Source organism: Andrena cerasifolii, chromosome 10 (assembly GCF_050908995.1).
Source record: "Andrena cerasifolii isolate SP2316 chromosome 10, iyAndCera1_principal, whole genome shotgun sequence".
In the NCBI taxonomy this organism is placed as follows: domain Eukaryota; kingdom Metazoa; phylum Arthropoda; class Insecta; order Hymenoptera; family Andrenidae; genus Andrena; species Andrena cerasifolii.
Window position 1 is genome coordinate 1623713 of NC_135127.1, and position 27102 is coordinate 1650814.

The 27102-nt window shown below is 36.5% G+C and overlaps 1 protein-coding gene across 21 annotated transcripts in view; it reads right to left on the reverse strand.

The window, feature by feature from the left end:
- The window catches only part of LOC143373925 (uncharacterized), a 476822-nt gene that overhangs the window by 425744 nt on the left and 23976 nt on the right, over positions 1-27102 (reverse strand). The gene's annotated exons all lie outside the window — the stretch shown is intronic.

Genomic DNA, 27102 nt, shown 5'->3' on the forward strand with positions numbered 1-27102 from the left:
AAAGCGCGATGCACAAAAACTACAGTGCAGGCGCATTTGGCTAAAATTCAAAGTCAATTTTCTCGAAAATGAAGCGCGATATCAAGAAATCTTATTCTATACTTTCGTCTGAAATTTGGCCTGTAGAATCACTGTATATTTTCTTGCGTACTATTAGCTACATTTTCGATCTTTTTCCGTAATTCTTCAAATATTAAACACATATGTGCATATACGAAATTCCAATTGATACAATTGTAGTCACCATTTTAACCTATAGGCGTAAAATGTACACAACTGTAAATGCGCATAAAAATTTATACATTTACTAAATGTGATTTGCAAAAAACAATTTATTCTATTTTTTCCGCAACTATGCGTGGCTACTATTACACAGTTCGACAAAATTTAACTTTTTTTCGGACTTATAACATTCAATAGCCGTTTCTTATAGGTTTTCGCGCCCTCATAACTAATCCACAAACCGTTTGTCGCCGTCACCCTCAGTTTTTGAGAAATTCGGTTTTGAAAAAAAACTGCAAATTTTCAACTTTGAACATCGTTTGTCACAAAACAGTAATAGTTATTCGGTTGCTTGTTGCGTCAAATTATTCTATAAACCCTCCCGAATACAGCGATATAAGTTATTGGTGCATTATGAACATTTAAGTATGTTTAAACAACGATCAAAGGGAAAAGGACACCCCAAATGCACCCATTTTTGACGATATTTTTAAATTTATTTAAAAAACTAAGGGTCTAGGAGGAAATCTGACTATTCCACGCGATTTAGCAGACATTTTTCCATCGGAAAGCATCAACAGAAGTGGTAAGTCACGTTTTGTTTTCAATAGGGAAGCGAAATAGTTTGGCAAAACGTGCGGCGCCGACAGTGGTAGTCACGCGCGTTAAGCGGCACTGTATCGCGCGCCGCCATTGAGTACCACTGTAGGCGCCGCGCGTTTTGCCAAACTATTTCGCTTCTGTATTGAAAACAAAACGTGACTTTCCACTTCTGTTGATGCTTTCCGATGGAAAAATGTCTGCTAAATCGCGTGGAATAGTCAGATTTTCTCCTAGACCCCTAGTTTTTGAAATAAATTGAGATATCTTCAAAAATGGGTGCATTTCGGGTGTCCTTTTCCCTTTGATCGATGTTTAAGCATATTTAAATGTTCATAATTCAATAATAAGTTATATCGTTGTATTCAGGAGGGTCCATAGAATAATTTGACGCAACGAGCAACCGAATAAGTATTACCGTTTCGACATAAAAGATGTTCAAAGTTGAAAATTTGCATTTTTTTTTCAAAATCGAATTTCTCAAAAACTGAGGGTGATGGCGACAAACGGTTTGCGGATTCGTTTTCAGGGCACGAAAACCTATAAGAAACTATTGAACGTTACAAGTCCAGATGGCTGTCGAACTGTGTGATTATCTCGTACGCAAAGCTCAAAAACCAACGCATAAAATGTTTCGTCTTCCTTTGTTCTTCTAAGTGACGTAACGAACGGTAAAATCAACTCGCCTGCGCTGTCTGACATGCGTGAGAAACGGATGAGATTCTCGATGCCATTCAACCGGCGGCGGTCCACGTTTTATGTGATACTTTACGAGCATGTGCCTAATATCGCGTGGCGCAAAAGAAAGCACTGAACGAAGGATCGTAGCCCGAGGTGTTGTCCATTGGTAAAACCACATCCAATGGTTGATGCATCCCCGAAATTTGATTTGTCAGGCTAATATATCGATGCAGAAACAAAAGGGATTGCCGTTGTATGCGACAAAGAGGTCTCGGTCGGCGCGCGGCGGCGGTTCATTCGTAGGATGCGGTTTATAGTTGAGTGACCGGCTACGAGCAGAGGTATCGTACAGTTTTCGTCGAAGAGACGAGAAACTGGCGGAACTGGAATCTCAGAGACTGTTCCCCCGAATATAGGTAGTTGTAGGTACCCATGGTTCGGCTCCCGCAAAGTGAATTACCCCCGTGGCAGTATTGGGCTGGAGATAGTTTTGTCGCCTCGACTACCGACCGCTCGAAACTACCGTTACGGTGCAATTAATCACGTTAAGCTCATCCCGCGCTGGGCGTGAAAATGCGTTTTCCACACAGGACCTGTCACGGCCCCGGCCGGCTGTTTTTCACCGACAGATTGACGAGTCGACGGGCAACTTGTTCGAATAATAAATACATCACGATTACGTATCGCTTTCTCCCATTGTTTACGACACATTAAATTCCTCGGATATAAATCATTCGCGGCGACGCGGCCGATGTATAAATCTCGTAAATATGCATTTCACAGCTCGGTAATATTCAGTGCGCCCCGTATATTTTCCAATATTTCATCATTTCGATGGGGTGTGTATAGACCGGATAATATCAACGCTTCGATACGAATTCGCTGAAATGGGAGGCCAATGTATTTTCGGCCGATATTTCGGATATCGGTTGTTGGTGCGAAAGTCTCCGTTATCGGACGTTCCCCCTATTACACCATCGACATAATGAAGCACGCTTCACCGTGCATATTGATTCTACGGCCACTAGAGATTGGACGAAGGCAGCCTCAGCTAAAACTGTTATCACTTCAGGTGAAATAAATACGCGGTAGTTGTTTAGTAAGTGGTCACCGAGAGATGATAATTTAATTTACTATTTTATCGAATGCAATATCGAACAGAACATTCACCGATTCACGTCTCAGTTCCGTTTATTACTGAGTGTGGTTTTAGCTTCTTTGTCTTTATTCTCTATCGCAGCGGGTGGAGGGCTGAGAACGAGCGAGAGGACGCGTGACATCGATAGGCCATAAATTACGGTCGTCACAGGAGCGGTGACTGTTTATGGAAAAAAAAACACGGAATAGGACCTCTTACTCGGTATGACAATTTTTAAAATAATGTTTTCTTTTCTCTAATTTGTTTTATTGTAAGAATACAGTGATAACAGATATATAGCATATAAAATAAGGCTGTCCGAGTACTCGAATATTCGAGTAGCTCGAAGTTCGGACCGAGCAGAGTAGGGGAAGGTGGGGCAAGACGGGGTGCCCCCGTATCTCGTGATACAAACGCACTAATTAAAATTGAGCACACGCGTTAGATGCGTGGCTATCGGCGCCGTCAGTGAGCAGCGAATCAATGAAACATGTGGACGCGTGACGAAGTTAGATCAGAATTTATAATTTATTGGGACTCCCTTACCTTTTCCTTATTTTTAGCACCCGTGACAGTGATATAATAATATAGAAGATCTCCGGTATATGTATGTGTTTCTGAGGCAGAATTTAGCTGGCTATAAGGTACGTATATTATTTTATACTTTTGTAAATAATGTTTCGGGCAGTGTTCATATGATTGTAGTGAGACGAGAAGGGGCATGATGGGGTAACTCTCATTTTCATTACCTAGAAATAAGAATGAAAGTTTCTCATTGTTCCAGGATGGTTAAAAACTACAGACGGAAGACGGACCGAGAAAAATCATACTTCTTTTCTATTAATTAGTCCAAAAGAACTGATTCCCTTGTGGAAAGGTGGATAAGCTGCCAAATATGTGGCAAATGGGCTCATTTCTCCTGTGTTCATGTAGGAGATGAGGACGACGAAGCCATACATGTGTGGCTCCTCTGTCAACCCAATAAATAATTACTTTATATATATATATACTTTATTTATATTGTTTTTTAATTGGTACCCCATCTTACCCCACCCGTGGGGCAAGATGGGGAGAAACGACTTTTTCTGAATTTTTGTATTTATTCCATTGAAACCTGTAAAACTTAGGTTGATTCACAGTTAAACTGCAAGACTTTTTACCAAAGAATGGTTCAGACATAAAATTGATTTGTTGATTATGAAAATCTGTGTTTTATTCATCATCAAACCTTAACTACCCCGTCTTGCCCCACCTTCCCCTACTCGTAAAAACCGAGTAGCTCGAAAGAACCGATAGGCTCGATAAAACCGAGTAGCTCAAATTTTTTCGAGCGGCTCGAAAGAACCGAGAAAGAGAACCGAGTGTTGAGTAGCTTGAAGCTTGAAGCTTGAACGTTTCGGGCAATACGAATGTTTCAAATATTTTAGTTTACGAAGAAAAAAGGAAGAAGGAAAGAAAGATAACATAAAGAGTGTATGAATACGTTCATAAATACACAAAAAAAAGAAGAAAAAAAAGAACGATTTGAATTTAGTACTTATTTTCAAAAGCTATAGAATATTTCCATTTACAGCTTACATTTTAATTTTTCACATTACTTATTGAGAACCATTATTTACATTCCCGTAGATAAACGTAACCTAAAATATTCGAAACATTCGTATTGCCCGAAATATTCAAGCTTGAAGCTTCAAGCTACTCGACACAATCGGTCTGCTCGAAAATTTCGATCTGCTCCATGTATATTCGAGCCGCTCGAAAAAATTCAAGCTTCTCGATTCTTTCGGGCCGCTCGAAAAAATTCGAGCTACTCGGTTTTTACGGGTACTCGGCTTGGCTCGAAAAACCGAGCCTGGCTCGGCTCGCTTTTTCCGAGTACTCGAACAGTCTTAATACAAAATAAGGGTTATAGGTAAGTTTTTGAAGAGTCAACAATTATACGTGGAATTTGGGCTACGTGGACAGTTCGCATCCCTAACCCCCACGTTGCACAGGGTGAAATTTTGCTATTTTATGGCCAAAACCACAAAAATAAATTGTTGAATTTGACAAAATAAATGCAAATGTCAATTGAAGTAGTAATATGAGTATCAAATACGCTTAGGCATGATCTGACAAAGAAAAAAGCGATTCCGACTGGGAGTGCTAGTTTTAAGGGCGTATAATTTCATAGGTTTAAGTATATAAATGTAAATAATAAAAAATTCTTTATCGTTCGTAATTTTTGTAAATGCTGTTTTCGGATAATTTATTTTCTCATATATCAGAACGTGAAAGTGACGAATTTTATATATTAAAAATAAGTTTTGAGGTTTTGACCACGAAAATGGATATACAATTGACATTTGCATTAATTTTGTCAAATTCAAAAATTTCATTTTTGTAGTTTTGGCCATAAAATTTCCCCACTGTGCGTTGTTCAAGGGTCAACTGTATATGTGTTAAGTGTTAAAGACATTGATGTTTCGTGTTTATGGCATTAAACCAGGACTGTTATGATCGAACGACCACACAATAAATGCGTTACCTAACTAATACTACACACAATAATTTATTGGGAAGTATTTCTGCAACATTACCCAAAAGCAATAAAATTAATTTCATAGTGTGGTTTTCTGCCACGACATTCCTAACTATTAGTGTCCACTGCAACGGATTATTACCCGAATAGGAATATTAATTTTACTCGTTAGGAATAAATACGTAGAAACACTTACATTTATTACTTTTGTAATTTTAACACCAAATTACAATTTACAAATTGAAATGTCAGTTAATAATTGAACAAAGCAAAACATTGTAAATAATATTGAAATGTGTAAGGTCAGTAGAGTAGGGCTGTTTGAGTACTCGAATATTCGAGTAGCTTGAAATTCGGCGCGAGCCGAGACTCGGTTCCCGAGCCGAGCCGAGTACTCAAAAAAAAGCGAGCGGCTCGAATAGAACCGAGTAGCTTGATTAGAACCGAGAACTCGAATTTTTTCGAGCGCCTCGAAGAAAACCGAGCGGGCCGAAAGTACCGAGTGGGCCGAAAGTACCGAACAGTCCAGTGCGTCGAGTAGTTTGATGCTTGAATGTTTCGAATATTTTAGAATATGTTTATATACTGGATAATGGTTTGTAATAATTATTATTATTATTATTTCGACTTTATTTATTTTCAATAGTTAGAGAATACTTTCATTCGCAGTTTACATTTTAATTACTCACATTATTACTGCGGCCTCGCCTTTACTCGTATCTTACTTTCTCCTTATGTACTATATTTTCTGTTTAACGAGTAATAAAGTCGAAATAATAATAATAATAATTACGAATCACTATCCAGTATATAAACATATTCAAAAATACTCGATACACCGGACTGTTCGGTACTTTCGGCCCGCTCGGTTCTGTCGGCACGCTCGGTTTTCTTCGAGTCGCTCGAAAAAATTGGAGTTCTCGGTTTTATTCGAGCCGCTCGGTTCTATTCGAGCTACTCAGTTCGGTTCTTCGAGCCCAGTCAGGCTCGGCTCGCTTTTTCCGAGTACTCGACCAGCTCAACAGTAGAGACCCCAGAAATCGTTTTACTGTGACTTCAGACGTTTAAACGAGAAATGTTAAAGGCGAATCAATTCGTTTATTTGCAAGGCAATCGCCCCACCATCGCTGTACAAATATACATATCTGTCAGTTAGCTTTCCTTCTCTTCAACAGGAGACGCATTATCCTATCCCCAATGCGATTCGCGTAGGCGCGGGAAACGCCAACAATCTTTCAGTTATTTTACACGCTAAGGATAATCGGATACCGGTTAATATTTACTTCATAGGTGAAGCAACACAGAACGTGGCAAACATTTTCTGCTGGGGGAAGAAGTCTTCCATTTACACGGACACCGACGAGGAGAGGCAGGATGTTCTCGCGAAAAGAAAAATTATTCCACGTACACACCGCGTTTCGTGTGGGCGAAGAATACTCAGGTAGTTGAGTTATTTGAGCACCAATCATGTTTCATAATACGAGTCGTTTATTCTTTGTATGTCATTATCCACTACACAGGATTCGTTGAAATATTATCAGTTACTATAGGAGTGGATATTTTTTTTGATTTTACAGTGAAATGTGACCACTCTTTGAGATGAGAATTGAACAGCAATAATGAGTGCAACTAGTATACAAAGAGCTTCGTAGAGAATCGTTGTTCTCTGCATTTTCTACCCTTACTATATTATTATACAAAAACCGACTCTTGAAAAAACCGGTTTTTGAATTCCACTATTCCCCCAAAACCGGTTAAACCGGTTTTCGAATTCCACTATTCCCCAAAAACCGGTTAAACCGGTTTTCGAATTTTCACAAAAAATATATAATTAAAATAGTAACTAAATATTTGTACTTATTTTAAAAATGTTCAGTTTCCTTAATATTTATGGAATTACAAAAATATAACAAAATAAAATATACTGCATACAAAACCAAATGAAAAGAAAACTTAAATCCGCACAAAATATAAATTTTTTACAGTGTATAATATGAAAATATGAACTCATGAATACAGTTTTACAGTAATGAGTAAACTGTTACATACTGCAATATCCTTGTGTCCGAGGCGAGTTTCAAGTCAAAATGTTTTCTAATTAAATAATTAATTAATTTCTGCATATTAATTCTAATATATAAAACCGTTTTTTTTTAAATTTAAAACCCAGTTTTCGAATTTAAAAAATTCATAAATAAAAGCCGCTTTTTAAACCCGGTTTTTAAAAACCAACAAACCCTAGTGCTTACTGTACATTAGGTGTATACATATTACATGTATTATATTAAAATTCAAGCTTTTAATTTAAAATCAATTAGCATGGAGATTGTCAAAAATATCATCCTCATTTAATAATGCCATTTCAATGCTGTTCAAAATTTGGGTGAAATGGTGTATGAACCGTATACAGAGTGTAGGGTAAAGGGCTCAAATTTCACCCTCCCCCCCCTGCATTTGTCGATTCCTATGATTGCATTTTGAGTGTCATCTGGTGGTAAATGTTCCATTAGTATATGCCAACATTCTGACAGACTTGCAAGTAACAGGTTAAATGTTTGAGCGTTTGCGAAGGAGAAGATTTTTGAGCACGGTGAGTTTTTACAGACTTCACTATGATACCACGTTACTCGTAGAAGTGAATATTATTTCGAATTCGAAGTTGTAGCACTTTTTCGGGCATATCTTGTAGTTTCTTATACGTAATAACTTTGGTGGCAATCACTCGCGTGGTCTGTTAGAGGGATCACCATATTGAAACTGCGCGAATTCCAAATTTCGCCCCGAGGAGGTGTCCTAATTTCGTCCCCGGAATTCTAAAGGAAATTGAGATCGATTTTCTAAAAATTTGCTATTTGAAATAAAAAAGGGCTGAAACATGAACAGTTACTGGAGTGAATTATCTTTCATCGGGTTTCAAGCAATTTTAGTAGAAATGTTTAATGTTTTGTAGATGCCGAAACGAAAACAGTGGCAAAAGGAGTCCATGCGAAACGAAGATGTTCTTTTGCCGTGATTGCTTGCACACATAAATTGTAAGATCGCTTGTATCAATAAAAAAAATTAATTTTTCAATTTATTTCCCGTTTTACAAACATTTTCTTGGGGGACGAAATTAGGAACACTTTTTTTCAGATCTCACATTTGCACGTTTTCACATTTTATTTATTATCTCGTATTGACATGACGTAATTACATTTTGCGATTCGTGGATACATAGAGAAACGTTCAAAGAAAATTCATGCCAAGTGCCAGCTCATTCTAACATTTTATACACCCTCTACAGGGTCAAATACAAATGGGGGACGAAATTTGAGCCCTTCACCCTATCAAAAAAATTGGCCTAAACCTTGGGTGCCAGTTTTATGCATCGAGACAAGGAAACGGTTGAAGTGAACACGTGTGCAACAACATTTCTACTGCAAATTATAATCAAAGTAACCAATTATACTAACAATAAGTGCCGCAAATGTTGTCGTCAAATAAAAATGTGAGGAATTCAAATAAGAATTTCTATGTAGGTAATGGGTCCTCATTTATATATCCACCGATGTTTCTGAATATTATTCAGTATGTCTCACGCACAGTGAATGAAATGTGTCACAAGTCAATTCCCTGTTTTTGCCAGTGAAATACTTTCTACATTCTGCAAATCAATTTTGCATCGCGTAGGTATTATTAAAAATTGTCCGAATAACAAAGCGTTTGAATTCATTTTGATGAGGAATACAATGAAAAACAGGTAACTGGAAAATTTTAGTAGTGCCTGACTCACTAGTAGCGCCCGAGCTTTTATCGCTCTCAATTCTCCTGCGTCGAGAGTCCAGATGTGATGGGTCTCTACCCTACCTAAGCAAAAAGTGTGTGGGGGTGATCCGCGAGCCTCTGTGAGGGAGGGGGGGGGGAGTACAGTTGGTAAAACAAATAAAACTACCTATGTTTCGATTCTTTTTTCTCATGTATGTAGGTACTGACAATGAGTGAACATATTCTAAATTCTTTTTTTCCATATATTTCTCATATAACAGACTACACTTGAATCGACGATTTTCCCTGCGCAAACATTGTGTGAGTTTTAGTACTGGCTTTAGTAAACCTTGTATTTTTTGCGTCTTTAAACGTTCAGAACTAAAATTATTGTACATATTTTTTTCAATCGAACGGTGAAATTGTAGTTAAAGCAGTTCTGATAAGATTTAAAAAAAAATATATATAAAAATTGCTCCAGTTGCTTACGAGAAATCAGTAGGGTAAACTCAGGTAAGTCCGTGATAGTTTTAGAATTTGTCTATTAACTGCTATTATTTACATATTCTGAAAGTGAGTCTAGGATATAATAATGATAGGTCAGACATCAGGGAAACAAATAATAGGTTAACAGAAATTTACTAAGTATATTTAATTGAAAATATACATAATTAAGTTGTCATGACATACTCTGGTTACTCCGTGATACCTCTAGTTACTCCGTGATAGTACTCTGGTAACTCCGTGATAGTTCTCGTTAGCCCGTGATATGGCCATCAGCTACTTTTTTTAATATTATTTTACATTATTTTAAATGATTCAAATGATTTTACATTGTTTTATATTATTTTATATTACTTTATATTATTTTATATTATTTTATATTATTTTACATTATTTTACAATATTTTACATTATTTTACATTATTTTACATTATTTTACATTATTTTACATTATTTTACATTATTTTACATTATTTTATATTATTTTATATTATTTTATATTATTTTATATTATTTTATATAATTTTATATTATTTTATATTATTTTATATTATTTTATATTATTTTGTATTAATTTATATTATTTTATATTATTTTATATTATTTTGTATTAATTTATATTATTTTATATTATTTTATATTATTGTTATTTTGGGCATAATCAATCTTTCATGATCGTTAGATGTCTGAGACGTAAGGAAACATTGTTACTGGTATTGACCATAAAAATTTCTGCAACAGCGCAATCAAAAATGCAGTCCCAGGCACACGAAAAATAAGAATTTAGTCACTTTCCATAAGCAAAAATAACACTGATGCCTTATTGTATGATAATTTCAAGAGTAAGACTTGTTAAAGTGTCATTTTACCATCACTTACGTGCAGTTTGAACTTTCCATTTATCTTCTAAAGCACATATAATACATAAACAAGCGATCGTCCACAACTAGCACGAAAAATTTCACGAATAATGCGCTGCTGGAATAAAATGCTCTCTCACTCTATCGCACTAACTTCAATTGACAAATTATTTTACCACAACATAAACTAGAAGATCAACGCTGTCTGTTAGTGTTTGTTCCATCTAAATTGAGTCAGACAATTTAGAGTTACAGATAAACGAAAAAGTATCACGGAGTAACTTGTACCACGAACTTACCCGAGTTTACCCTACATGTGGATTGTAGGCAAAGAAACACGATTTTATAGGAGAGCGCTATTAGGACGCTAAACCGACGTCATCCCCTCTATATCTCTCATTTAAAAATCTACATTTTCTGTGTCTTGGACAAGGTGAAACCAGGGATATACATATAATTATATAACTACAAGAAAAAAAGAAGTGAATGTGTTGCATTATAATACACATTTTTTCTCCCAATTCATTTGCCTTGCATCATGCGTGAGAGACTAAAGGTGCAAATCCACGATGTGACAAAAATACCGTGTCTCACATGAGACTTTAATCTCTATTATTATTATTCATTTATTCCCATTATTTGCATTTTGTTGTCGCTGAGATTTTTGTCTCATGATAGAAAAGTCTCATATAAAATCCCATCGTTGCTTTGCACCTTAATGTTTGAATTTATTTTTTATGCATATTGACTTGTCCGAAAAAATTTGGATTAGCTCAAAATGTCCAGGAAATGTTCTATTTTTTTGTTATTTATTCTTTCTTCGTCATTTTCAGCTGTTAAAAGAATTTTCGAAAATAAATATTTAAGGGGACCTTCTGGTCTAGAGCCAAAAAAAAATAGGTGATCTTTAGGAATTAATTAAAGGAAAATTACTATATATAATTTGATGGGACTTTTTGCATTGTATTAAGGATATCTTATATTATAGAAATATATTTTTTGTTTTATAATTAATCATTGCAGACAGCACTGGGGAGTCGTTAAAGTCAAGGCGTCAAAAAATTGATCCAAATCGGTGGGATCTGTATCTCCAAAAGTTATTATCCGATTCGACTGAAACATTTTTTATTTTGAAGAATATACTTCTAGCTAGGAGGGAAACCGAAAAAATACAGAAATACATTTTTTTTAGAAAATAACGACACTTGAAGTTTGAAATCACTTTTTCCCTATATTTGTCATCCTTTCAACGCCTATGAAAATTATAAATTTTCAATATTTTGTATTTCTTTCTGGTTTCCCCCTAGCCAGAAGTATATTCTTCAAAATAAAAAAAGTTTCAGTCGAATCGGATAATAACTTTTGAAAACACAGGTCCCACCGTTTTGAGAACTCTGTTTCGAGAAAAACGCGTTTAAAGTTTTACGCGGGCGCCGTGTGGCCGGTTGTTGCCCATGCATTTGCTGCTGCTCAAATATAACTTCGGGAATTTTAACGTATTTCAACAAATCCTTTTAAACACGTATTCCTAAAAGGTTGAACATTCGAAAAATAAAATAAAAAAAATCGCGTTTTAAACCGGAACCTCCCCTTAATGATGCACTAGCTTCGTCCGAATAAGCTTCTTGCCAATCCTTATCGCAAAATGAGAAGAAAATCATGCTAAAAAAATGCGACATAAATCTGGAAAGTTATACGCGATTTAAAATTAAAATTCATAAACTTAGTAGATCGTAAAGTAAGTTACCTATAACGTGATGCACGATAATATACTAACTGTGAGACTACACTAAAGGACAAGAAAGTGCTGTCAAAGGGTAACATCGATGTATGCGCAGTGAAGAAAAATGTCTGAAGATTTTGCAAGAGTATCAACTTTGTGAATGTCATCGACGCGACGGGCGGCAGTAATATCGCTTACGGTAGGTCCACGGTATGTGACAACTGAGGTAGACCATGGAGAGATGTTAAAGACGAGTCTTCTTTAAGCTACAGACTAAGTAATGTCTTATATAAATCCCTACTTCTGGTATTGCGCGCACGTGTGCGCGACTGCAACATACCAACCTGGTAACGACATGTCTCCGTTCCTTCCCGCCAAGTTATTTTGCTCGACAAGTGAAGGAGCAATCACCGAAGGAATACACCGCGAAGTAACTCCCAGGTACTCGAGCTAGTGCATACGTTCAAGTCCGTCAGCCAAAATACTCTCGAAAAACACCCGGGTACATACTTCGACACAGTTCTTGACACACTACTGAAGCAATAACAGGGATTCACAGCAAACGAGCAACAGCCAAGTCGAATAGCAATTGATCGCGTGTAACCATAGAAACGATCTTTCTTTATTGAGGGCCAACGACGTGGACGGATTTGAACGGCCTATTACACGTCAGAGGTTGTCAGTACGTGGCAGCGCGAGCTGCCACGCCGTGCATCGTCGCTATCTGCCGAGGAAACTGTTATGCCTGGAGGGTTGCGCGCGGCTAGACAGCGAATAGATATCCTGCCTAGATACCGAAGCGTTCGGGGAACCGGCCGAGAGGAAATATTTGTCATTATCACAGCAAAGACGTCCCGCGTCTCATGCGCATCTTGGTGACACTGTGCAATTAGGAAAAATCATTTGCATCTGCTTTGAAGTTTCCGAGAATCAAAGTAAACGCATCGACTGACACCAGTTGGCGCTCCAGAAAGAAAGAGGTATACACTACGTCAGGCCTGTCCAGAGATCTGCCCGCACGAGCAACCGCGAGTTGCTGCTCTTCGCTCTTGAAGCCACCGAGCCAGGCCCCTCGCGCCCCTCAAGAGAGAAAGGTCCCCATGGTGGGGCACAACCGTCGCTCTTGCCTTCGCTCGCAACCACCCGCGGTTGCTTTTCGAAGCCAAAAGCAAAAGTTGGACAGGCCTGCGCTACGTTATGTATGAATATAATGATTCTCTGAAATGCATTGAGCAAACGAAACCTCTTTTTTCGCCAATTTTCGAGTCGAAAATTATTTTTCACTAGCGTCCCCCATCTCGGCTTCGCCCGAGATATTTGCGTGACTAATTCATGTTCATTAGAATTAATATCTTTTAAGGAAATTAAGTATTTTGAAAAAAGCTTGATTTCTTCGTAATATTTCGGAGGAAATAACATTCTTGGTATAATGATTTTCTGACACTAGGATGAATCGTTGTTGCGCATCACCTGCCGGAGCAATGGTGGCAAATATTATTGAACTTCTCCTAAGTTAACTCCTGGATCATAATTCAATGAAAACCTTCCGGTAACATTCACTCTTATAAGTCCAGGATTTACCTATTAAGGTAATAATTAACACTTATAAAGAAAATCCGTAGATATAACAGATTTTTCAAAGGGGGATCTACGGAATTCTACGGAATTGTTGAACTTTTCTCTACGGATTTTCAAAAATCTGAGTTGGCAACACTGATTTGAATATTAGGTAGGTATATTGAGCTGGGACAAATTTTGTGAACCCTGAGTTGTTTACCGTTCGAATGTTTTTAGGCGACAGACAAACACACAAAAACACTTACTTTTTCTGCTTTATATATTAAAATATTTTTTCTGCTTTATATATTAAAATATTTTTTCTGCTTTATATATTAATATATTTTTTCTGCTTTATATATTAATATATAAAGCAGAAAAAGTAAGTGTTTTTGTGTTTGTCTGTCGCCTAAAAACATTCGAACGGTAAAACTCAGGGGTCACGAATTTGTCCGAGCTCAATATACCTACCTAATATCCAGATCAGTGTTGCCAACTCAGATTTTTGAAAATCCGTAAAGAAAAGTTCAACAATTCCGTAGAATTCCGTAGATCCCCCTTTCAAAAATCTGTTGATCTACGGATTTTCTTTATAAGTGTTAATTATTACATGTATGAAAGAAGCTAATTTCCTTGCTCGTGGAAACCGTCCTTTCGCAAATCTTTTCTAGAAATCTTATATTTCAAAAAAATTATTGTCGCAACAAAAATTCACAAATTACGAAAAAAGTTCACGTGCAAAAGTTGTGAAATCGAGTTTTACTAATTCCACTTCGGTGCAAGAGTTTTTCCCCAAAATAATGTTTCCCCGAAAGTCGTTTTCGCCAAAGACTTTCGTTCCGACGTAAATTCACGAAAAGGAATTAAAAAAGTTCACGTGCAAAGATTGTGAAATCAACTTTGCTAATTCCTATTCTACTCGTTCAAAATGCAGGGTAGTAGAACTAGAAAATAGTAGCTCCAATTCCAGCGATTAAGTGTGATGAAAAGCTCTTGTAGTGAAGTGGAATTTAGCGACCCGCAGTAAATCGGCGGTTTGGATCGTAAAATCAATGGATAAAAAAACAGTAAATGGTTTCTTTAATCAGAATCAGAATCTTTTGTTTTATCAATTACGAATTATACATATTAATAGTATTAAATAATTTGAGGTGAAAAATCCATAGATTTCAGTTTACAATCCGTAGACTACGAAAAAATCCGTAGGGTTGGTAACACTGATCCAGATGAACGTGGGCTAATTTTCACAAAAAAAAAAATAAATAAAAAAACACTGTGTTTTTTTTATAAAAACAGAATCTAAATTTCGGTTGAAGCTGAGTAGCAAAGCTAGTATTGCATACGTCCAGCAGGAGTGGATGATCTTGACAAATATGATCGCACCCGGGGCATAATAGCATCCACACGGGGTACACATAAATCCGCAACAGCAATTTGTAACCATACGATCATTCTAACATATATGTCCGCGGTAATCCACTTTTCTAGCGAGAAAGCGCGTGAAAAGCTTTGCCATCTGGTGGTGATATCACGGTACTGCTGCGGGCGAGGTATCGCGCGGGTCGAATATGCGCATGCGCGCGCGAAGTAGGCTGTCGCATACCCGGGTCACGTGGTCTGCAAAACAGCCGTACACATGAAATGTTTACGCATAAATTACATATTAATAACGCGTTTCTGAGCCATGCTACATAGCCTATGTCCATCCTAGAGTATGCAGGAATAACGTGTTAAAATTTGAGGAAGATCGGTTCAACAGTTCCTGAGTTTTGCGCGAACATAAAAATCGGCTCTCTCTTTATACAATAGTAGAGATTCTATATAAACTAATATCTTTGTATTTGAAGGAAGGCGTGATGTACAAATCGCGTGTTCTTCTCAACTGTTTCTGTGTAGTTGGAGCACCAGCACAATTGTAATTTACGCGTATTTTATTTTCGTGCCCAATATCGATAAGCGATCCGAGAAAATGAGACCTACATATTAATCGGCACGATTATATCGAAATTTAATAATTAAACTTATAACGACGCGGAGCTTCGCTAAATTCAATTTCGATTACATTTAATTTCAGTAACCCGACAGTTAATTCAAGGCATCTACACACAGCAATTTCAAGTTTTAAATGAATTTTATAATACGCAGGCTGAGGAAGCAGTAATGTCTTACAATTGCAGCGTATACATTAACCGCGCAAGCTGAAAGATTATACGGAAAAGTATCTGAACTTATGCGGCCCGACTGCAGAGGGAGAGTAGAGGAAAGGACGCTTTCCATTCTAATTAAGTCCCATTTGCGTATAGTGGTGCAACTTTCGTTCCAAACGGGTCAAAAGTAGAATATTCATATAGCCGAGCACGTCAAGATTTCCTTACCAAAAGCAAAGTCAATGAAGAAACCATGAAAACGGGCGTGTGAAAGGGGAAAATAAGGTACGCGAATAACAAAAAAAGAAGGTCGCGACGTTGACAGATACTTTGCAATTCTTATTAGGAACACATCGATCGCAACGCCTCCTATTATCATTTCGATTGCGCGGCGAGTGAGATTTGAATCGACACATGTTGCAATTATCAGTAACACGATACAAATCTGAATGAAACCTCCAGCGTGTAACTGACCTACAAATATCTACGATTGCTGTTTTAATTGACGATATCTTTACGTCTCGTTTCGAATGTTATTAATTGCACGCATCATGTTTTATTAAATATTTAGTGTGGCGGAAAACCGAAGCCTCAAGGCTGAACTGATGCTTCATGATTCCGGCTCAACGTGTACCTACACCCTGGGGCAAAAAGATTGTACATCTCATATTTTTTAATATTCTGTACTATAAATTGAAAAAAAATACATACATACTTTTTTGTATCAGCAACTCTGGGCATGGTTGTAAGTGTAATGTTAATAAGTGTAAGTAAATTAAACATTAAAAAAAACTATATAAATCGTTGCCAAAAAGAATGCTGTAATTAAATCTAAAGGAGGTGCCACTAAATATTGATCATTCAATATCACCAATTACTTTTTTAAAAAATTTAAAACATATGATTTTGGCGCACAGTTTCGGTCAATTAAATCATGTTTTAAATTTTTAAAAAAAAAATTTTACGGTCGAAATTCCAACTTCATTATTCACCAATTACTTTGTTCACATCCCCAGTTTTATAAGAAATGTGCTATCATTTTGTCACTATATTTCCTTAATATTTCCGTTCTTTTTAATAAAAATAAATCCGTTGTTAAAATTTAAGTTCCTTTAATTTATATGCGTCGATACATACAATCTGTCAAATGTACATAACAAAACTTTAATTTGTAATGTTTAATACACAGAAATTAAGTAATTCTTAAGGTGTGCTATCTTTTTGTCCCGGAGTGTATGTGTTGTTTGATAATTGCCACAAATCTCAGGCACGTGTATCGCGACCTGTGTCAATACGTGTATCGATAAAGATCTGAACGTGTACGGGGCCCTTTACTCAAACTAACTCGAACCAACTCTCGGACTGTAGCCCCCCTCCCCTCCCCTCCCCCCGCCTCCCACCATTGATCTTGGATTTGGATTAGTTTGCACTGGTCTCAAACTCGTTATCGGGGAATCGCGAGCACTTGTCCGCGGGAACGTGATTCATTCGACGATTTTGGTACACGGGGTACACGTGCGCGGTACATTACCTGGCACGATGTATGTACACTGCACCCCCTGTACACGAATCCCGATGCATTCGAATCCAATCAGACGGGAAATAGCTCCGCGACCCTCTTCTTCACCCTCCCTCATTCTGCCGCGATCGAATTTTGCGTCCCGCGCTTATTCGATAACTCCGTTCGTTGATTGTCGGCCATGTCGTCCGGCAGATATCCAGGTCCAAATCATGACAGCGAGCCGACCGCTTCGGCTACGTTCGAACCATTTACACTCCACGTACGACCCTCGGGCGCACCAATGTTTAACTTAGAATTACATACCCACTGATATCATCGAACATTGTAAAGCCTGAAGATTTTTGTAAAGCTTGAAGAATTCAGGGGTCCGTAAAATTAAATGAATTATTGACTGTCAAGTCGCAGCAACAAACGATTGAGCGAAAGATCTCGGGTGGACAAACGCTGTAAGTTGGGGCGCAAAGAGTTGACGGGATAAAAGAATCTGCGGAAAAGTAAAATATGGTAGCTTTTGGGGGTGCACTTAACGGTAATTTGTTCGTTTGTAATTATGAAGGAATATTCGATAAACATTATCACATTGTGTGCAACACAATATATTAAAAATTGACGCTGTCATTGGCGTTCCTGCATATGCTTGCACTGCACGTATATCTACAGGAGTGGACATTCTGCGACCCGTAAAAATTATTGAATAAATTACGAGGATATAGGGGAGAGTCGAGCAGTACCGACCGCTCTAAGTTCTTTTGTTATATCCTGGGGTAGAGTCGATAAAAATCAGAAATTCAACAACGTGTTTGTAGTATAGATGGAACTTGATAAGAGGAGGGAAATTATTTTTGTGAAATTTAATAATCAGAATTGATAATTCGCAGAAGGAAAAAAGTTGTAATTTCTAGGAAACGAAAAATTGTCGTCCAGTACCGACCAACGATTAAATTAGTAGATTTTCAGGTCTAAATGATTAACAATGTTAATAAAAAGGCATTTAATTGGTACAATACAAGATTCTTTTCAAATTTTATTTGTACAAACAATTTTTGTCAAATGATTCCTTGCAAACAGAAATGGGCAAAATTTTTATTTAAATAGAATTTCGAATAACGAATAAAAAAATTAACTTTATTCATCGAATAAATTCTCGTCGAATAAGAAAGTCAAATTTGTCCGTCGAATAAATTGTCATCGAACAAAAAAATTAACTTTATTCGTCGAATAATCTAAAGTTAAAGTAACTTTTATTTGATCCTTATTTAAATAATTTTTTATTTAGTTAAATCCCAACTCTGCTTGCAAATAACCCACTGGATAACTTCTTCATTAAATCCCAGCTTCCTGTTTGTTAGGTTATCATACCTATCCTTATTTACTTTATTTTGAAGGGGGGCTAAATGAACATATTATAAATTAATCTGAGTTGCTAACAGAATGAACTTACAGATAAGAAAAATTTGGTCTCTACTGGTTGACAGTCTATTGGTCGGTACTGTACGACAAACTCGGGGTGACATTTTAGATCATGATATATTATGTACAAAAAAATATTGCAAAACTAGGGTGTTTTAATAAACTTAATAGACTAGAGATAGTCTATTACATAATAGAACAAAATAGTATACATAATAGAACAAAATCATTTACTCGCATGAGAAATAATAGATTAGCTTTAAAAAATATCTTTTAATGCCTCAGAACATCGAGAGCAATGGAGTAAACAATATGACCCCGAAATAGGTTATAGAGAATTGTGATTTTCATTTGTTAATACAAATAAAGTGCTAATATCTGGTCGAAGAAGCGAGAAGTAGCTTTGGTCGGTTCTGTACGCTGCTCGGTACTGCACGACTCTCCCCAATTGCAATACAGTCGAACTCTGATAACTCGAAAACCTCTACAAGTCGAAAATTTTCTTCATCCCTTCCGCTCCGCTGTAAACACCTATACAACTCGAAATAAAGCTTCCATAACTCGAACTATATTTTGCATGTTAAATTATGAATTTCACATCTGTAACTCGAATTTAGATGAACTCCGAGCTCTACAAGTCGAAGTTTACTTCTACATACGTATTACGAAATTTCATAGAAAGATCTGAAAATATTCAGGAAAATGTTTCTCTGCATTATTTACGACTGAAAATGCTATTGAATTACAATTAGGGTATACAATCCCGGGATACGGTATTCCGGGATCCCGGCTGTTTTTTGGATTCTAAAAATCCCGGGATTTGATATAAATAATCCCGAGCGTGTCGGGATTTTTTTAAATGTGAATTACTTTATGAATATCTAAAAAATATAAAAATAAACAGAATAAATAAACGTAGTCATTTCATAATAATGACAATAATAATAATAATGATTATTATTAAGTCGCATATAACTAACTAAACTATGTTTATTTTTACAATGATATTCTCACTTTCCACATTCTATTTCGAAATCGCGCGAGTTGCAAATCGCAACTTGTCTGAACGCGTAAAGTCGAAACATTGTAGATATGTACTTTGGGTGCTTTGCTGTTTCCTCGTTCACATTTCCAAAAAATCTTCATCATTATGAAGAACCATTGTTTACACTGATATTATCTACTTATCGAGACTTTATTATTCTTCATTATTCTACTGTTTTTATTGTTAAAAATAATTTTAGCTGATGTTTCAGGCTAATAATAGAATGTAAGTTTGTTGACTTTAAATAAAGACGTCGAATTTTAACACAAAATAAATTATTTTAATTACTGAAATTTTCTATTTCTCTACCCAATCCCGGGATTGATCCCGGAATCCCGAGATAGACTTTAAAAAATCCCGCAAACCCGGGACTGTAATCCCTAATTACAATACACTAAAAGACTAGCACAATGCAAAGTCACAAATTTGTTTAACATTTAACAAAGCGTAATATTTCCAGCATAAAATGTGTCTTACAATTATTTATATATATATATATATGTAGTAGGTACATAAGTTGTAGGTATATTTGATTATAGGTATACAATTGACCTAGATTGATTAACAGTCGTACAAAGCCTCTATAAGTCGAATTTTCGGTTGTTCAACCTCTATTACTTGAAAACTCGATAAGCCGAAACCTCTATAGTTCGAAGATATTTTGCCTTCCCTTGAGATTCGAGTTACCGAAGTTCGACTGTGTTTACTTTTTTCTTTGAGAACGGTAGATTAATAAGTCAAAAGTAACTACCCGTGACAAATTGATTGCCGTTGTTTTCAATAATTAGTGAACGGAATTAAAGATATAAAAAGCCACAGCTAATTCGATGCAGAATATTCTGAACAAGTAGTACCTACACTCGAGGTTCGATGATTAAACCGATTTGCAGTTATCGTGATCACCGTTTTAAAAAGAGTGCCTCGATAAAACCGTACTTAAAGTTCCCGATCGCTATTTAAACGCTTACGGCTACTTTTACGAACCTCGCATCACTAATAATGCAGAGATTTAACAGAGTTCATCGATCGATCACTTTGCTGGATTAAATTTCTATAAGTGTAACAGTTGCATACGGAGATAAACGCTCATCGAAACGCGCAGCGAGTAGGTATGTAGCCACAACCGACCGAGTGTACCTACCGTACTTGTCACTCACGCCAATGAGCTGTAACGTGTGGAATATTTAATACAAGTTTCAATGTGAGACACTTGCACACTATGTTCCACAATTCAAACTACATACAGTGACTCGCATTAATATTCGGACACTTTTTAAAATCGCATAACTTTTTTAGAATTGGTCCAAACGACTTGAGTTTTTTTGAGAAGCTAGAAGGATTAGTTTGCTAAATGACGTATTTGGTCGTTTTGAAAAAAAATGTATTTGGTCGGAATAGCGAAAAGAATAGTAAAGGTCGATTTTTAAACTTTTTTTTTGTGAGCTTGTAATGAAAATTAAAAAAAAACGTTTGTAGATTGCAGTAAGTTGTATACGTGCCTAAAATTTAATCAAAATCAGTTAACGTTGCTCCGAGCTACAAAATTCCCGAAATCAGCGATTTTCGACCTTATTCTGCGATCTTTAAACGTTTGTAGCTCGGAGCAACGTTAACCGATTTTCATGAAATTTTAGGCACGTATACAACTTACTGCAATTTACAAACGGTTTCTTCTGAATTTTCATTACAAGCTCACAAAAAAAAGTTTAAAAATCGACCTTTACTATTCTTTTCGCTATTCTAACCAAATACATTTTTTTGTCAAAACGACGAAACGCGTCAGTTAGCAAACTAATCCTTCTAGCTTCTCAAAAAAAACTCAAGTTGTTTGGACCAATTCTAAAAAAGTTATGCGATTTTAAAAAGTGTCCGAATATTAATGCGAGTCACTGTATTTTTAAAATGGGGAATTTTCGATTTTGAAACACTTATTCCCCCTTACAGATCTTAATGATTACACACAGAGCAACCGAAACATCTCGATCAGAATACGCCCACAATTTGTATGAGTAACCGAACCGGGTACTCAGTGCAGTTCAGCTCGTATCTTTGGCTGTACTTCCGAAAGGGACCGGTGGCCGATCGAGATGAAACTTGGTGGGTATTACAAGGGGTGTGGAAGGACCCCAAATATAAAATTTTAGCTTCGGCAATTAATGCGTTCAAAAGATACAGGGGTAATTATGCATAAAAGGGTACACCTTACAGATTTTTTTTAATCACTTCACCAAGGTCCCCCCTCTTCACAATATTTCTGTTGACTTATACCGACACAACGCATTCCACTTTCCAACTTGTCCCGGGTATTTTTATTGGCTGTACATACATTGGAACCCATGTGAGTTTGGCGATGCTAAAAATGAGACCGTGGTTGCAAAATTTCAAAAATAAAAAATGGCAGGACCGGAGGGTTCCCCGGCAGGGGAGCCTGCACCAACGCCCAAAAAAAATTAAAAAGAAAATTCATAATTTTTTATTAATATTTCGGGAACCAATAAATACCCGAAGCTACAATTTTAGATTTAGGGTCCACACCCTCTCCCCACTCCTCCCTCCAAACTAGTGTTCCTGATTTCTCCATATTTTTTTTTCTTGAGAAATCAGAATCGAGATCATATTTCTCGAGAATTCTCGAGAAATTGAAAACAATATTGCAAAAATTATATTCCTGGATTAATGTTGATAATATTTATCAAAAACACAAGATAACTTTAACAAAATCATTATTCCTGTCTAATTTATACAAAACTTCTGTAAATGAAGAAATAGATATTAAATATAATTAGTAAATTTATTTATTTAATACAAAATTTGTACAAAGCGAAACATTACTTTGTGGTTTTAAAATTTATTTTTAAACAGCAAAATGCGTCTAATGTAGCGTCAGCGAATCTATTTCTTTTTTGTGGCAAAATCTGTTACTGTTATATTTTTACATTTTATATATATCTATCTTGGCTGTTAAATAAAAAATGCGTCTTTTGACCCTATTGGAAGAGATTCTGGATCGTGCAAAAATTTTATACGGGATACAATAGTCTTATCTCCTCTTTTCTATATTTCTTCTTGAATAGCCACAAGAAACTCATTAGGCACTTAATTCAGTATACAATTTTTCTAAATTTTTAAATAAGAATTTAAGAACACCTTCAGCAGTTAATAATCAATTATTCAATTATTAATATTAATATTATTAAATTAACGGGAGAACCCTTTCGATACAAAGTATAGAACAGATTAGTACAAAGATAAAGTAAATATAGCAGAAACATAAAATAACATAAAATAAAATGTAAAACAATAAAATAAAATAAAGTGAAATAAAATAAATAATATCGAATCTTCTGTACTGTGATTTTCTATTGTAATTCATATAGGTTCTAATGTTATTAATAACATGTATTATAAATTATAGATGTGTTTATACGTTCGCGATTAAGGGGGAACACCACTGTGACGGCCGAAAAAGTAAGCCATTTTTTAAGATTTTTTCAGGAATAATTTACAGTTTTCATAGAAAAATTTTATTTCCTACCTTTAGTACACTGTCTTAAGAGACTATAAAAAAATAGAAAAACATCCATAAATTTTAATATATTAATTAATCTTCTAGATCCCCCACGTGAGCTGATCGAAGATGTAACTTTGTACCAGCAGGTCCGAAATCAAATTTCATTTTTTTTTATAAACTATATGAGTGCAGTTCCCGTTGTACGTACGGATTCTTTGATTGAGAGCAAATTTTTTGAAATATACTCGAAAAACTATCCATCTTATTCGCAAATTTTCGAAACTTTTCTTCTAAAGCGCACCATTTTTACAAAAATAATTTGTTTCAGAAATCGGTACGTACAACGGAAACTACACTCATATAGTTTTTAAAAAAAAAATCAAGTTTGATTTCGGACCTGCTGTTCCGTAGTTACAGCTTCGACCAGCTCGCGTGAGGAGGCGTAGAAGATTAATTAATATGTTATAATTTATGGATGTTTTCCTATTTATTTTTTTTGTATAGTCTCTTAAGACACCGTACTAAAAGTAGGTAATACAAAATTTCTACGAAAACTGTAAATTATTCCTGAAAAAAAATTCTTAAAAATGGCTTACTTTCCCGACCGTCACAGTGGTGTTTCCCCTTAACTAGTAATACATTCATTTACGAAAATAAATGAGATTTATAATATTTTTCCTAGACTTAAGTTTCTCGAGAAATTACAGCATTTCTCGAGAAATAAGAAATAAGCGATTATAAAATTTCTCGAGAAATTCTCGAGAAAGCATTCTCGAGAAGGAACACTACTCCAAACCTAATCTCAATCGGCCACCAATCCCTTTCGGAATAATATCCGTATCTTTTAACCCACTTTAATAATCTGCCCTTCGAATGTAATTAATCCCCAACCCAACGTGCATGTGTAGGTGGAAATTGCAGGCATTAAACGCAATCTGAAATGGGAATTATATTTGCGATGCTGCGCGAAGAATATATTTCCATCGTCGCGATAAAATACCTTCGCTTTATTATGGTTCTGCAACTGTACGGTACCTACACGTTTATACGCACCGCGGCATTTATTAAACGTACTCGTGGCAAGGTGCATCGTAGATCCCGCCACAGGAATGACAATTTAAACTATGGTCTTATCTGAGCAGTTGTGTGTTATCCACTGCCACGGCAGCTGAATGTGCCATCTTGCACTCAGAATTCGTATTAGCGTCGTGAATACAATAGCGGCAATAACGAGGGGACAATCATGCCCCATCTAAGTAGTCTTTAAGCATAAAGAGAAAAGACAAAAGGTAAGGTTATACCTTCTTTGTTTCCCGGACCGTTTGTGAATTTTTAACGAGCACCAGATATCTAGATGCATCATCTTCGCTGTGACAGAAATAAACTATATTCGTTTGTAAGCGTGTGCACCCAACAAGCGGAGAAAGCATCGCAGATTGGTCGCCCGAAGTGCACACGAATAAGCGGTTCCGAGTAATTAAACAACATTTGAGGGAACGGAGGGCAAGCAGGTAAGCATTGAAACGTAACGACCGGTCGCGATTCATGCAAATTCAACCGTTTCCGAGCCAAGTGTTTCCACCACCATCTCCACCGCTCCTACCACTCCTACCACCTCCAGCGCTGCTCGGCAATCGTTCCTCCTCTATACGCTTCTCTCCTTCCTGCACACGAATATTACATATTGTTTCTCTTTTTCATCTCGTCCTTTCTATTCAGCTTTCTGCAGCTGTATTCTCAATTTCCTTTCCACTTTTTCTATCTTCATCCGCCGTCCCGCTAGCGCACTTTCTCTACTTTCCTTTCACGCAAACTCATATAGATTCCCTTATTCCATCTTGCTCTAATTTCCGTCGCTGCATCCTTATTTATTGGCTCCCGCAGCTCGCCTAACGCTAGGTTCTTTTTCCGCACGCCGCTTACTTCCGCCATGTTATTTCTATCGTTATCCTTCTTCCTCGTTCTCTAAATACAGAGTCTCTCGGCCCCCTTTTAACAGAAGTTGGTACTTGGCCCGTTCGGGTCCCTTTTAAAGAGGACGAATGAAAACACACTAACTGCACGTTACCCTGCACAGCGCTCCGTCCCGAGCGAACCCAATGCAACGGCCAGCTGCGACGCTGCTCATCCACTTAACTCCCAACCCTGGGAAAACACGCACAACAGAGGAACAGATCCCCAATAACATCAAAGGTATCGAGCAAAAACATCCGGACAGTTGCTTATTGTTGGCAGAATGTAGATTGAATTACAAATAAAAGCGCCTGCAGTGATTTCATCAGTTGTTATTATTCTAGCTACAGTGAGCCGCGTTAATATCACTGTTCGACAAAATTAAACTTTTTTTTCTGTTCTGTAAGATTCAATAGCCGTTTCTTATAGATCTTTGTGCGCTGAAAACGAATCCGCAAAACGTTTATCGCCATCGCCCTCAGTTTTCGAGAAATTCGATTTTTAACAAAAATGCAAATTTTCAAATTTGAACATCTTTTGTGTTCAAACAATAATAGTTATTCGGTTGCATGGTCTGTCAAATTATTCTATGAACCCTCGCGAACACAACGATATAAGTTATTATTGAATTATAAGCATTTAAATATGTTTAAACAACGATCCAAAGGAAAAGGACACCCGAAATGTACCAATTTTTGCAGATATCTTGCTATATATTTTAAAAAATAAGGGTCTAGGAGAAAATTTAACTAGTCAACGCGATGCAGCAGATATTTTTCTTTCGGAAACCATCAACAGAAGTGGAAAGTCACGTTTTGTTTTCAATACAGAAGCGAAATAGTTTGGCAAAAAGTGCGGCGGCGACAGTGGTAGTCACGCGCGTTAAGCGGCAGTGTGTGGCGCCGCCGTTGACTACCACTGTCGCCGCCGCACGTTTTGCCAAACTGTTTCGCTTCTGTATTGAAAACAAAATGTGCCTTACCACTTCTGTTGATGCTTTCCGAAGGAAAAATGTCTGCTAAATCGCGTGGAATAGTCAGATTTCCTCCTAGACCCTTAGTATTTTAAATAAATTTAAAAATATCGTCAAAAATGGGTGCTTTTCGGGTGTCCTTTTCCCTTTGACCGTTGTTTAAACATATTTAAATGTTCATAATGCCCCAATAACTTATATCGCTGTATTCGGGAGGGTTTATAGAATAATTTGACGTAACAAGCAACCGAATAGCTATTACTGTTTCGACACAAAAGATGTTCAAAGTTGAAAATTTTCAGTTTTTTTTTCAAAATCGAATTTCTCAAAAACTGAGGGTGATGGCGACAAACGGTTTGCGGATTCGTTTTCAGGGCACGAAAACCTATAAAGAAACACCTATTGAATTTTACAGTCCAAAATTGCTGTTGGACAGTGATATTCGGACACAGTGGTATTTAGAAATATATTGCTGTGTATCTGTAGTAATTTTGGAAGTAAGGGATTCGTTGTTTTTTTATGATTTAGTAGACTTATTCTAGTTGCTAATAACGCAAGATTTTTTTATTTAATTTACACACCTTCTTGTTAATCGATGGTAAGCGACATAATGCCTAATTTTGTCGTCGCAAAAACATTCGGACATCACGTACAGTGACTCGCATTAATATTCGGACACTTTTTAAAATCGCATAACTTTTTTAGAATTGGTCCAAACAACTTGAGATTTTTTGAGAAGCTAGAAGGATTAATTTGCTTACTGACGCGTTTCGTCGTTTTGAAAAAAAAAAATGTATTTGGTTGGAATAGCGAAAAGAATAGCAAAGGTCGATTTTTAAATTTTTTTTTGTGAGCTTGTAATGAAAATTCAAAAAAACCGTTTGTAGATTGCAGTAAGTTGTATACGTGCCTAAAATTTCATCCAAATCGGTTAACGTTGCTCCGAGCTACAAACGTTTAAAGATCGCAAAATACGGTCGAGAATCGCGAA